Here is a 14,387-nt window from a genome sequence, read left to right on the forward strand (position 1 = left end):
TCCTTTTTCAAAACTGATATTTACTTGGCTTAAGCTTTATATTTGCTTCTTGTAACCTATCAAATACATGCTTTAATATTTCTAAGTGCTCTGTGAAAGTTGCAGCGAACACTATAACATCATCTAAGTAACAGAAACATTCTGAGTCTTGTAAATCTGATAATACAACATTCATTAATCTCCAGAATGTTGAAAGAGCATTACATAAACCAAAAAGCTTCCTGTTGAATTGGTATTTGCCTGAAGTTAAAACAAAAGCAGTTTTAGCTTTATATTCTTCTTGTATGATATATAGTTAAATGGTATAGTTAAGAGAGTTTTGCTCCTGATAGGCTAGCTACCTAGGAGCTGAGAGATTACTTGCTTTTAGAGCTGCTCTTTGGCTCCATACCTGTGAGTGCTTGAGTTTTACATTTTGTGCTTCTGGATACACTATATGCAGAGGAATATTAGATAACACAGGTGCTCTCTTAGGGTTTTTTTAATGTCTTTACACTTTCAGTCTTATCTTCTTCAGCCTTTTTAACAATCCTCTCAGATCCTTTCCATCTGCAGTTTTGGAAAAGGCTGTTATTTCCCTTGAGGCAACAAATGCATTGAAACAGATTTTTTGACCCCACCATGAGGTTTTACTTCCATTTAATTTTGTAGTTTCCTAGAAGATCAAGGATTTGTGGCTTATCATTGATATGTTGCTGTTGGATAAATTTCTTCTCATCCCTTGATTTAAGGAGTAAGGTTTCCTTGATCTGATATAATGATATCTCCCTGCTTTTGGATGACCAAGGTTAATGTTTCAGTTGCTTTTCTCCACTTTTTTTTATTTATCCAGCCAAAACTGCTTCCTTCATTTCATTCATAATAATCAGATTTTTCAGTTCAGGGCCTTCCCTTCTGATTAGCTATTCAAAACTAACCCAACTGATTACTTGATTTATTTAAGGGCATTTTGCAACTCTTTGCTGGGTGATCTCGGTTTTTCCTTTTTGTTTCAAAGATATGGAGCTCCTGGTTACCAAAGCTTCTATGTCTTGTTCTCTTCCTGTAGAGGGGATTTTGTCTTTTTTTTTGTGGAATTTCATCTGCCACTCCTTATCCCTATAGCGTAGGCTTTCTTGTGCCCTCTTTAGTGAATTTTAGCATATCAGGAAATGTTTACTAACTTCTCTCTTTTCTTTTATCTGTTTTTTCATCTCTGACTGTCATGATGGTTCAGCCATTCCCATATGATCTGGGGCATCCTTATTACTTCAGTTCACCAAGCTTTTCCTGTGCATGTGATGTTCTGTATACCTTCACCATTTCTGGTGTTTATTGTCCTGAGGAGTAGTTTTTCACATCAACATTCCCAGGGTATTGATAACTTAAATGGCTTGCCTCTATCTTCTATCTTGGCATATTATTATCATTCACTTGGACATCTCAGCTGTCATTTCTTACATCAATTTGCAAAGTGGTTCTCACATTAAAGACCTTTACGTTGTTATTCTTAATCCCTTATGAGCCCATTACCACACATCCAGTTTCAGCCTTCCATATTGCAGGAGCTCTGAACTTAGTGTTAGATTGGCTGTCTCAACCAGCAGTATCATTCTGAAAGAGTTTTTCTTACATGATCTGCTATTTTAATAAATCTTTTTCCTCTTAGGGAGTTCTCTTACTGATTCTTTTATAACTCACCTCAACATCAAACTGCTACTCTTATTCTAAGAGTCCAACACTTTGTAGTTTTAATGGTCAATGCTCTGAGTGAGGATTGGCACAGCTTCTTATTGTATGCCTTCCTTTCTTTTCAATTTCTTACAAGAGAGAGAGTGTTGTCTGCAATTCAGTTTTTTCTTTCTAGGTTCTTCTCTTTGCCCTGTAATAGTCAGCTCAATCATGGTTTCTGCTTATTCATCTCTTGGCAACCCAGCAACCATAACTTATTCATCTTATGACAGCCATAGACATCCATCTTTCACATCAGGTGCCCTGGCTTTATCTTTACATGTAGCATTTTTGTGATTTCTTATAAGAAGAATAGGGTTTTCTCGCAGATTATTACATTTCTTGCTCATTTATTTGGGCATCCACCCTTGGATTATTAACACTGGTCCATCTGTTTTTCTGTTCCACCAGATTGTCCCTATTTCTTGACCCGGCATGGCCAAGTGGTTAAAGCACTTGACACATAATCTTTCAGCTGTGGGGGCATTATAATATGATGGGCAATCCCATTTTTAGCTGGTAAAAAGAGTAGCCCAAGAGTGGGTGGTGATGGCTAGCTGCCTTCCCTCTAGTCTTACACTGCTAAATTAGGAATGGCTAGTGCAGATAGCCCTTGTGTAGCTTTATGCAAAATTCAAAACAAACCAAATAAATCTTCCCCATCTCGGTATATTTTTTACAAAGATTTTCAAGAACAGTTTATATGTTTCTATGACACATAACTATGGAATAGCTTTGTCGATGACCTTCTGTCTTTTCTCTGGCTATTCTCCTATTTTTTCTGGTTTTTATAAACATCTTCATGGGCTATCTAATAAGTTGTCATCATCATCTGGTTCCTCTGCTAGATTGGAACCTCTGTTTAGTTCTCTTACTTCTCACATGTCTTCCACTCAAACTTTGGACTGCCTTTTCCCTGTGTTATATTTCTCTTAAGACATATATTCTCCTCCTCCAAGATAATGGGAGATGTGAGTTTGATATTTTTGCATTAATTTTATTTCTAAATCTCTCCTTCCTTCCCATTTCTTGGACTGTCAAAGAGATTGATCGTTCAGATTCCAATGAATTCCTATTTTTTGTGTGAATAGTATAATGTTATATTGAAACAGTTAATATAATCTTTTCTTACAATGAGATTTTTAATGTCTCAGGATTTATCTCTTTGTGCTTTGAATGGATTAAACAATTAAAAAATTCTACAAAGTTTCATCACTTTTTATTATTATATTTGTTTATTCTTCCATTAAAGATGACAATTTTGTCTTTTTAATGCCACTTTGTGTCAAATGTGTCATCTTATAGCTTGTCTTGCCTCTGCCTGTAGACTTTTCAAGGATGAAATCCTGTAGACAGAATGTGGGTGGCTCCAGAAAATGGTTTGTCACATTTTAGTGATGTCGAGAAAACCCACTTGTAGAGAAATATATATGTTTGTCACATTTCTTCCACTATATTATGGTCTCATCAGTTTTTGAGCTTTGTTCCTTACTAGTCTTTCCAGAAGGTTTACTGAGATCAATTGTTCATTGAACAACAATAACAGAAAAAACTATATATATATATATATACTATACATATATATACACACACACACATACATAGACACAGGCCAGTGTAGCTTCACAGGGAATACTTCTCTTTCCCAAAACTTGCAGTGAGCCAGAAATAACAAACTTATCTGTCTCTATTCAGTGCCAACTGTTGAGATGAGGTTTTCAGCAAGACTGCTTTGGCAATATGTATATACTTTTTTTTTCTTTTCCTTTTAAACCACACTGTTCTAATGGATTCTCCCTTCCTAAAAACACAGAAAAAACAAAACAATAATGGCTAACAAACTACCCAACAAAACAGTTTCTGCTGTCCCTATTCACAGTAACCCATTTCACAGTCTGCCATTGAGGGTGTCATACAGATGAGATTATTTCTGTTCATTACACACACACATACACCTTCACACATTCCTTCATTCTGTTCTTTTCTAGTTAAATTGGAAAATTCTTGCTTTCTTATTAAACTGTTAGGAGAGTGCAATATGAAAATGGGAACCCTATAGGTCAGTGTAAATCCTCTGTAGTAATATTAAGTGGGTACCACTTGACTAGAAGTAGGGCAGGGTGTCAGCATGGAAGAGTAGCAGGTCATTCACAATTTTTTATGAACTGGGACCAGTCCCAGTGGTTGTTTTAAGTCAGATTGGTCTTGAATTATTCTCAAAATGCAGATCATGAGTGGTTCATTCCTGAACTTGTATATTATTGTAATATTTCTTTCATACTCTATCTTCTTGTGATGGGATCTTTCTGCAAGAGTATTAGATGATTGAGTTGGGCGTGGTTTCTTACATAGTCCTGCTCCCACTATATTCCACATTCTATGTCTCAGAAAGGTCTCATCTTTTTAATTTCTTTTTCTAGATTGGTCCATCCATCTTCTTCTCAGTGTGATAGTCTAGCTATATTTTCTGTGAAGAGTGGGTAGTGTGGTCTGTAGTTAACATTTCCATACCTGAAATGTATTTAAGGACCACCCACTCTGTTTCTCAACTTCTGATGTGCTTATTTGCCTTGTCAAGAATGAGCTTTTAATTTATACAAAGTATTCAAGAGGTGTACTGCACAAGGAAATGTGACCCTTCTTTTAATTGAGGGATGTAGTCTAATATTTATTTAATTATATGCTAGTGCAGTTATTATGAGCAGTAATGAGAGCTCTTTTATGTATGGAAAATGCTCAATTTTATATTATTCACTGCTCATATCTACATATTGCTTCATAAAGTAGTAGTTTTTTTCTGCTTGTTATAACACTCATTGTAAAGAGTTGATTAAAAAAAAAGATGAAATCATTCATTTTCTGTGTAGAATATGTCAGGAAATCATATCGGTAATTAGTGAGTTTAAAGCATAATAGGTGCTGGTTTTTTTGTTGTTTTTTGCAATTGATGTATTATTAGGAATACTTAACTAACAGTTATAGATGTAGAACCAATTTAGTACCCAATTAATTTTATAAAAATGTGTTTAAAAAGCCACTAATATAAAACACCTTCTATATATTGTGTGTTTAGAGTTTTTGTGTTATCTAGTTTAAGGCCCTTATGAATTAAAATTATAAACTGTTTCTTTTTTACTTTTTTTTTTTTTTTTTTATCTAGCACCTGTTGTAATGTTTTATATAGAAAGTGTGATATGTACTTTGACCAAAAATAATTTGTGTATTGCTTTTGTAACAGAATGTACATGAGGTCAGTCAGGTGGGCCAACTCCCTATTGGTGAAGGAATGTTGACTAAAATTCTGAATTTACTAAGAGCAGCTGTGTGAAATGTAGCAAGATTTTAGTATAACATACAAGTTTGTTGCACAAAAAAAAATCAGTCTTCGTAAAAAAGTATTGTATTCAAGATATGTCTATGAATTGATAATGTTAGCTAAACTCAGATAAGTAAAGACATGTAAAGAATTAAGATCAGCAGTCTAGGATAAAATGAAGAGTTTATTACTCTGACATCAAATATGTAACACCATGTTGCATAGTACTCCATAAAAGGTTTTAGCATGTGAATTTTGACTCCACCCATACACCTATGTTTTTGAATTGTTGTTGACACTGTGAAGCTATTTTGTTTATAGGCACTTTTACTTAAGTTATTAATGTCTGAAGATTTAACACTGTCATTATTAATAAATGCAAAAAGGATTGTAGTTTTGTCAAAAGGAATAGTAACATGTTTACATTTAAATGGTTCCATATAATATAATTAGAAATAACTTATTCTACAAGTGTTATAATGTAACAATGTTTTGGAACAACATGGGATATAATGGTCTATCTTGGCAGTCCCATCTTTTAAACTAAAACTATTAATAAATAAATTAAAAAAAAAATTAAAGCCAGCATTTATCGTTCATATACTTATTAGGCTTTCTGTTGAAGTCACTTAAATTTATTGCTTTCATAATATCCAAAGGCAAGCTATTTCAAAGATCAATCACTCTGTTAGAAAAATAAAACTGTTTTAACTGAAGATGATTTACAGCCTGCAAAAATGTATATTTATATCTTCTAGTCCTAGTGTTTTCCTTGTTAAATATGAAAATTGATGATGCATTAACATTATCAATTCCCTTTAACACCTCAAATAGGTTCCTCTGCTCTTCCTTTTTCAAGGAAAAATAATTTCAGAGATTTTAACCTTTCATTTCTAGTAACTGTTCTCTGAATTCTTTCCAATAATTCAGTGTCTTTCCAAAGGTAAGGAGCTCTAGACTGAACACATTCCAAATCTAAATAGATGTATGTGAATGTAGGTAGATTTTGTTATGTTACATTGTAGTAGTAAAAATATTATTTATCCATCATCCATCTATCTCAAGTTTAGTTTGTAATTTTTTGACATAATTTAACTTAAAGCTTAAATTGCATATCAATATTAAGATTAAATTGTAATTAAGAATAGATGAATTTTTAGTTTATAACTTTAAGATAGTGATTTTGAAATATAAATGTGATCTGCAGAAAAAATGATGTAAAATAATTTGTATTAATTTTATAGAATTTTTAAAGTAGCATGTATATAAGACTTTGCAGTTTTACATTTTTTATACTAGGGATGTGCTTGTTTTTGAAGTTTTTATATTTATATAATTTTTAAAGTTAAATTGTTATGAGTGCTTGACAATTTCATACTTGCTTTTCGAATAAATAATAATGTTAGTCAGTGATAAGAATCAAGAAGCTTTAGCTAAATTTTTGAATACTTAACAGGCAATACAAATTTTTGGAAAACCAGAAAAACCTAAACAATGACAAGAAATTTATTTTAGAAATGAAGTTAAACCAAACTAGATCACTATTAACAGAATCAGATAAATAGAATGAAGAGGTGGTAGACTGTATTGTATGAAATATGTCATAATTTTCAGTGTAAATTGAATATTTTAAGTACAATTTAAACTTGTTACTTGTTTTTTTGGTTTATTATACAATTTTTGGAAATATAGCATTAACATTCTGTATCTTAATTCTTGTTTTGGTACTCTTCTATCTCAGATAGTGAATACATGTTAATTTGTGCATTTAGTAATTTTTCAAGCAGGAGGTGTTTTTACTTTGTTTTTGTACAGCAATTGTAAGAACAGTTAAAAATAACAAATTTTTAATTTACATGAAAGAATAAATGCTACTTAGGTGTTTTCCCATCGTCATTAGTAAACAATGGCTCATATGTAAAAATACTGCCTGTTGTCTGTTATTGTTGTGATGTACAATGGTTTTTACGAATAACATAATTTTACCTTATTATAGCCATTTTGCAAATTTTATTCATTGTGTACATGTTATATCATAAAGTGATCTATTAAGAGGTAAATGTCAAATAGACAAATATTTATGAATGGTTTAGTTGTTCCCAATCTTTTTTTCCAATGGAAGACCATTTAATACTAATCTCAACATTTGATGGATTGCTCCATACAATCTTAACTTCTTAAAGTACTTTTAAATGGAATTGTAAAACTATATAGTTCATACCTGTATTTTAAAACATTTTTTCAACTGTATTGTGGACCAGCTAAAATCTCTCTATGGACAAGTAAGAGTTCATAGACCAAAAGTTGGCAACCATAGGTTTAGATGAAATATATTACAGATCCAGTACTAAATGTACATGAAGATGTTGTATCAGCTGTTGTTGTGTTTTTCTTTTTAATTCCAGAAAACTATGTTGAAACCTTTCAAAGTATCTCATAAATTAGATAGTCACAGCTATTTTAGTTTTCTGCTGTAATTTCTTTAACATCAACATTTTAATTGTTTGTTAGGAAAATTTGGAATGCTACAACTACAGTGTGAATGAAATGAGAAAGTAGTTAAGATAGTTAATGTAACATAAATATTTTGAATGTAGTGATATATTTACATTTATATATATTCAAATATTGAAACTATGAAATTGATGTGATTCTATATATATAGTTTGTTATAACTCATAAACAAGTCAAACAAAAAGTGACATATTAACTGAAAAGGTTCCAGGGTACAAGCTACAATGTGGGATTATAAAATGCACCCTAGGTTTTGGAAGTGACTATGAAGTAGGACCCACATTGCAGTGAGGATACATCATATACCAGTCTTAACCTCTATTTTTCAGTCTCACATAAGAAAGAGTAGCACAATGTGTGGATGTGATCTTCTTGAGCATATTTATTATGTAAATATTCAAAGCACCACCAAGTTTGGAATATATATGTTCTTGATTTTAATTTGCTGGAAGTTCTTTTGCAAATTTAACACTGTTTTTTAATCAACAGCTCTTCTTACAGTATTAGATATACAGGAAATAATCAGTCTTTAATGTGAATGTGTAGCCCTGGTATGTACTGCCTCACATGTGTAATGAGTTAAAAAGGGAGGTATACATTATATCATTTATAGGGAATAATTTAATTAACTAAGTGAAAGTAACAGTAAAAATGTGTTGTTTTTTGTATTCATCTTAAATTTTTATATTTTGAAGTTCATATTAGAGGTGTATAAAAATAGCTTTTTAGATCAATCTTTTGTCTCTCACAAGCAATTATCCTGGAGGCCTTTTATTCAGTATCAGAACTCGCAAACAAAATACAGATCTGAAATGCTTTTTTAACATATCTGTTATATTAACTCTGAAATGAACAAACTGAGTGGAAAGGGCAGATATTTGTGATTACAAAGGTTTTGTCACATAGATTAAGGTTATTGGTTTCCAGTACTTTGCCATATATTGGCATTTATTCAGCATTTTGAAACTTTTATGCTACATATATATAAATAGCATGATTGATTTTCGTTTCTCAATTTTTCTTTCCAACCAATGAATTCTGGTACTGAACAAAAGCAATCTGAGCAGAATTTGTGGGAAATGTGATAGATGTAAATATGGCATTTCTGCAGTCGAAAATGCTATTTTAAATGCTCATGATTTGAAATTTAAAGTGGACAAATTAAGAGAAATACATATAATTTCCTAGATTTTTTTTTTAAATTTTAGATGATATGTAATTAATCTTTAGCATTTAATTAGGTATAGAAATAGTACAATGATCACAACTGACAAAAGTAAAGAAGAGAATTAATTATAACTTAGATAAAACATGCATAATCATAGTGAAAAGTAGATATAAAAATGAAGTGGTCTGTGTTGCTCTATAAGAAATAACAAAAAGCAGTTAAGAAATAAACAGTCTAAAAATATTTAGAATGTATTATAAAGGATTAATTGAATACAGTTTATAGCAACATTTTTGGTAGTGTAATTCACGTAAACCTCAAGAAATTTTCTTTGTTATTCCACAGAAAATTATAGAAGTATGACACATGGCAGTGTTGTGTCATAGATGCTATGTTGAATTCATGCACATGCATTAATAGTTTAAGAATTATACCTTCTTGAAATGGAAGAGGATGGACATTTTGTAGCTGATGATATCTAGAAGAATTTTTTACCACTTATTTTTTCCCATAGCATTTGAGATATAGGGGATGAGAAAACCATTCTCCAAAAAGTATCTCACAGTGTTAAATATACATGACTATTCATTTTAAGTTTAATACAAGAGTATTATTTAGTTTATATTGTGTGAACATTAAAGTAAGTTAGTGAAATACAGTTAGGCTGTGTATCATTTTAGCCATAATAGACTATTTCTAAAGTAAGTTTCACAGCTTGTATTGTAATAACAGAGGTAAAGAAGAATAATTTGTCTTGTCAAAGAGTGTTCTATAGCAATTGAAACAGCCTGTATGGAGTTTTGTGACTGTGAAACAGTTATTTAAAACTTTGGATACAAATATAGTAACCCATAATTATTGTGGTGATTTAAAAGTGAGTATCACACCCATATATTGCAATATCAGAGGAGAAAATAATAGTTTGTTTTGGCTAAGGATGATCTAAAGTGAATGAATCTGCCTATGTAACTAGTAATATAACTGATTTTTTTAAATACATACATTTGACTTGTTTTGAATATATTATTTTAAAACAAATGTATTTTGTGCTGTCAGTTTGTTGTTAAAATGTATCACCAACAAGGCACAAACACTTATTGTAAAGAATCTACCTCTATTAAACCTGATACTTAGTTCCAACTAGGAAGAGAAACACTTGGCAATTTTATATTATCTTTTCTTAACCACATATGGTCTTCACATTTCATTATCCTACAGCTTTTGAAGCTGTAACTCTTTTAGATTCTTCCCAGGTGCCCACTGATTTAAATAGTTCTGTGATTTAATTGTCTTTTTCATATGAAGATGAAGGGGGCCTTAGCCCCAGTAGCATGTCTGTTTATTAGTTATTGCTGATCTCCTGTGAGAATATGCCAGTGTATTGTTTCAGGTCTATCTGGGGTGATAAAGTATATTAATGAGAAGAATGCTTTTCTTTCTTGAGTGTCCTTTTGGTACAATCTCTTATAAGAAGAGTCCGTTCCACTAAATTCTCCCACATATCTATTCATTTCATTAACTTTTACACTTGTTCTGGATTATACTCAAAGTCGACTTGAACATGTCTTTCATTTGTAATGGGTTTGTTTGTGTTACTTCCCTTGTTAGGTATTATAATTTATTTTGTATGAGTTCCCAATTTATTATATTATGTCTATTAATGTATCACTATTTCAAATAATCAGAAAGTGGAAATAGTGATACATCAATTTGAATTTTGATATGTATCAAATTTATGATAATTGTCAACAAGATTGAAATATACAATTTTCTCTTTTAACACAAATGTACTTTAATAGGGCCTGGCATGGCCAGGTGGTTAGGGCACTCAACTCATAATCTGATAATTGAGGGTTCAAATCCCATCACACCAAATATGCTTGCCTTTTCAGCCAAGGGGACGTTATAATATGACAGTCGATCCCAATATTCATTAGTAAAAGAGTAGCCAAAGAGTTGGCTGTGGGTGGTGATGACTGGCTTTCCTTCTAGTCTTACACTGCTAAAATAGGGACAGCTAGTGCAGATAGCTCTCATGTAGCTTTGCACAAAATTCAAAAACAAACTCTTTATAATATTAACTGTGTAACATTAAGCCTGACTTGCAGTGATACCTGTGCTTGTAATTAAATGGGTATATGTAACTGAGGTGCACAAATTAGCTTCTAATGTACAAAAATTTCATAATATGTTCCAGACATACACAGTGAGGGCATTAAGCAGAAGCTGGTTAAAAGTGATTATTTATTATTTTGTTTAATCTAGGAATTCTAAGCTGATAACTTTCTTTCTCACACATATTATCTATATTCCTCAAGCATCTGGAGATTGTTTAGTAATCTTGTTACCTCATGGTATTGGTTTAGAGTAGGGCTGTTTTGTTCAATTAAGAGAACTTCCTTTCTTCTGTATCTGTTTGTGTTTGTTTAAAATTACAGTGTGTTTATAGATATGCTGTGGGTTTTTGAGTTGCAGTAGTGGTAAACATGGGGGAGTTTTTTATGTTTGGTGAATCTGGTTTCTAAATTTCTTCCAATTTCTCAGTTGTAGAATCTTGGTTAGTTAGTGCACATTGTTTTATAAAGATATTAGTATTATCTGATTCTGTATAATTTTTATTTAGTAATTATTTAATTAATCAGTAGGAATTTTATGTGTAGTAACAAATATTCTCCAAATGTTGATTAATGTTTAACTTACTTTAGGGATAAATGGTAAATAGCAGTGCATGTTGTGTTGTTGTTTGGTGTATTAATGTCACTTTTGTTTGTGGGTTGTTTTGAGGTTTTTACCTGGTGGTTGTGTTAAAATTTTACACAAAAGTTGGTAGAAATTCATTGGTGTGAATGAAAGATGCATTAGATGCTTGATATCTTCATCTGTGTAGTCAGTTGACCAGTCTTGAAGCTGTGTTTTAGAATGTTTTTTGTACATGGATTTTTTATTTGGATTTAGGGGTGAAATTCTGTGGGAGTCATTTTGTGTTAAATTTTGGTTTTCAACTGTGTGTTGTATCTAATAATGTTAGATTAATAAAAGATAAGTGCTTGATATTTTCATTTTCAATGGTGAATTTAATGTTAGAGTAAAAGGTGTTTATGTGTTCAAAAAAAAGTATGTATTATATATACTCTTCAAAACAAGAAACGCAAAAGGGATATTTTGTTATTTTAAAGAGAAATATATGTAATAACGTTACAAGCGTAGAGTATGTGATGTTACACGTGTTAAGGCACTGATTGTCAGACCAAAATGACAATAAAAGTTGTGCACTTTGAAAACGGAGGAAAACATCGGATTTTTCGCCAAAACGCATGCGTGTCCAATAAATTTGTTTGAGAGATCTGCATGTTCTGCAAGTGCAACATGTGCAAAATCCCTATAAAAGTGACGGGTTCTTGGTTTCCATAGCCCAGTGTTAAGCCACCGACACGCAATACAGTTACACCAAGACTGACTGAAGCACAACGCAACAATGCCATTGGTCGCTTGGAAGCAGGCGAATCTCGATCAGATGTTGCTAGAGCTGTGAATGTCCACCCAAGCACCATCACAAGGCTATGGAATCGTCACCAACAACATGGATCAACTCGTGACCGTCCACAATCTGGTAGACCTCGTGTGACCACGCCCGCACAAGATCGCAACATCCGGTTATGTCACCTTCGGGATAGGACCACCACTGCGACGTTTACTGCCTCAACCATACCAGGGCTGCGTAGGATTTCTGATCAGACCGTACTCAATCGTCTACGAGATGCAGGAATTCGACCTCGACATCCAGTCAGAGGCGTCATCCTCACCCAGCAACATCGTCAAGCACGGCTGCAGTGGACTCGGGCACATCGGGTATGGCCTCATCGACGATGGAGGCATGTTTGATTCAGCGATGATTCACGTTTTATGCTTCGTAGGCAGGATGGAAGGACCCGTGTTTACCGTTGCTGAGGTGAACGTTTTGCAGCAAACTGTGTGCAGGATGTTGACAGATTTGGTGGTGGCAGCGTCATGATGTGGGCTGCCATCGCCTACAATGCCAGAACAGACCTTTTGCACATTCGAGGGAATCATACGGCTCAACGATACGTCGACGAGATTCTTAGGCCCCATGTGCATTCCATCATGGTGAACGTCAACGACGTTTTTCAACATGACAACGCCCGTCCTCACACAGCCCGACTCACCACTGTCTTCTTGAGACACCACAACATCAACGTTCTTCCCTGGCCCTCCAGATCACCAGATTTAAGCCCCATTGAACATCTTTGGGATGAGTTGGACCGACGTCTGCGACAGTGACAACCTCAACCGCAGACTCTACCTTAGCTTGCAGCAGCTTTGCAGGCTGAGTGGACAGCCATTCCACAGGATGTGATTCGTCATCTCATCGCTTCCATGGGCAGGAGATGCCAAGCAGTTATTGATGCTCATGGGGTCATACTCGTTATTGACGTTAAACTTCACCTAGTGAGCGTGGACTTTGCCTTTGCAGACTTTGGATGTTCAGCAGTGAATGTGCAAAGTTTCACACATGTCATACAGAACTACCCGGAATAAACTTGTTAACAATTTGTCTCATATTTTGCCTTTTGCGTTTCTTTTTCTTTTTTTGAAGAGTATATTTAAAAACAGCTGGTATGGGTAGAGAAAGCACCAGTAGAGGAGTGAAGTATGTATGTTTTGATAGAAATGAGACCAGTTAAAGTGTCATCAACATGCCTGTACCAGAATAGGGGAGGATGAAGTGTAATTTATTTGACTTGAGTTTCAATTTGAATGATAAATGTTAGAAAAAACAGGTGAAACAGGGTTGTCTATACTTAATCTGTTTGAAGAAAGGTTTTGTTTTTGAAAATGAAGTTGGTTCTTGTTGTGTTGAATTCTAAGAATAAAACAAGTGCAATGAGGAAGCAAATTAAAGGATTGGAATCATTGTGGTTGAGGTCAAGTGGAATACATATTAGAAGCTTCCATGATGTGAACTTTGGTGGAAAATAACACCATGTCAAAGTTAGCCATTAAGGCTTTAGGGTTTAGTTGGTTTAACAAGTTTCTGAAATTAAAGACATCTTTAACAAAAGGAACATGAAGATGTTATTTAAGATGTGAGGGCCTTGTATTTACCAAGGTTTTTGTTAAATGAGTCACAAGTGGATGGTACAAGTCCTATGGGGCAGTTCTGTTTGTGTGATTTGGGAATGCTATAAATTAATAGTAGGTGTGAATCACATTTCCTTAGATAAAAGTAAAGATCTTCAGTAATTATGTTATCTTTCTTCATTTGTGATGGGGTTTTGTTCTGCTGTTTCTCATGCCACCAGCTTTGAGACAATTCCCATATAATGTTAGAAGAAGCATTCATTCCACATCAATATGTTTGATCTTTTTGCTGTTTGTTGAGCATATTTCCATTACTGAACCTACTGGGTTGCTTGACATGGGTTTAAATATCTTTTTGTCTGGAAGGATGTTATTCATTTTGTCAATATATTTTGTGTCATTCATCAATATAGTGGTGTTGTATTTGTCAACTTTAAGAATTTTAATGTTAGTATCTTTTTTTCAAATTGTAGATGAACTTTATCTCATTGCTTATGAAATTAATCTTCTGTTTGTTTGTTTTTTAATTACATGAATGGTCTTGTTAGACTTCTTTGAAAATTTTGTTTAAGATATAGT

This window comes from Tachypleus tridentatus, chromosome 4 (genome assembly GCF_004210375.1).
Source record: "Tachypleus tridentatus isolate NWPU-2018 chromosome 4, ASM421037v1, whole genome shotgun sequence".
Lineage (NCBI taxonomy): Eukaryota > Metazoa > Arthropoda > Merostomata > Xiphosura > Limulidae > Tachypleus > Tachypleus tridentatus.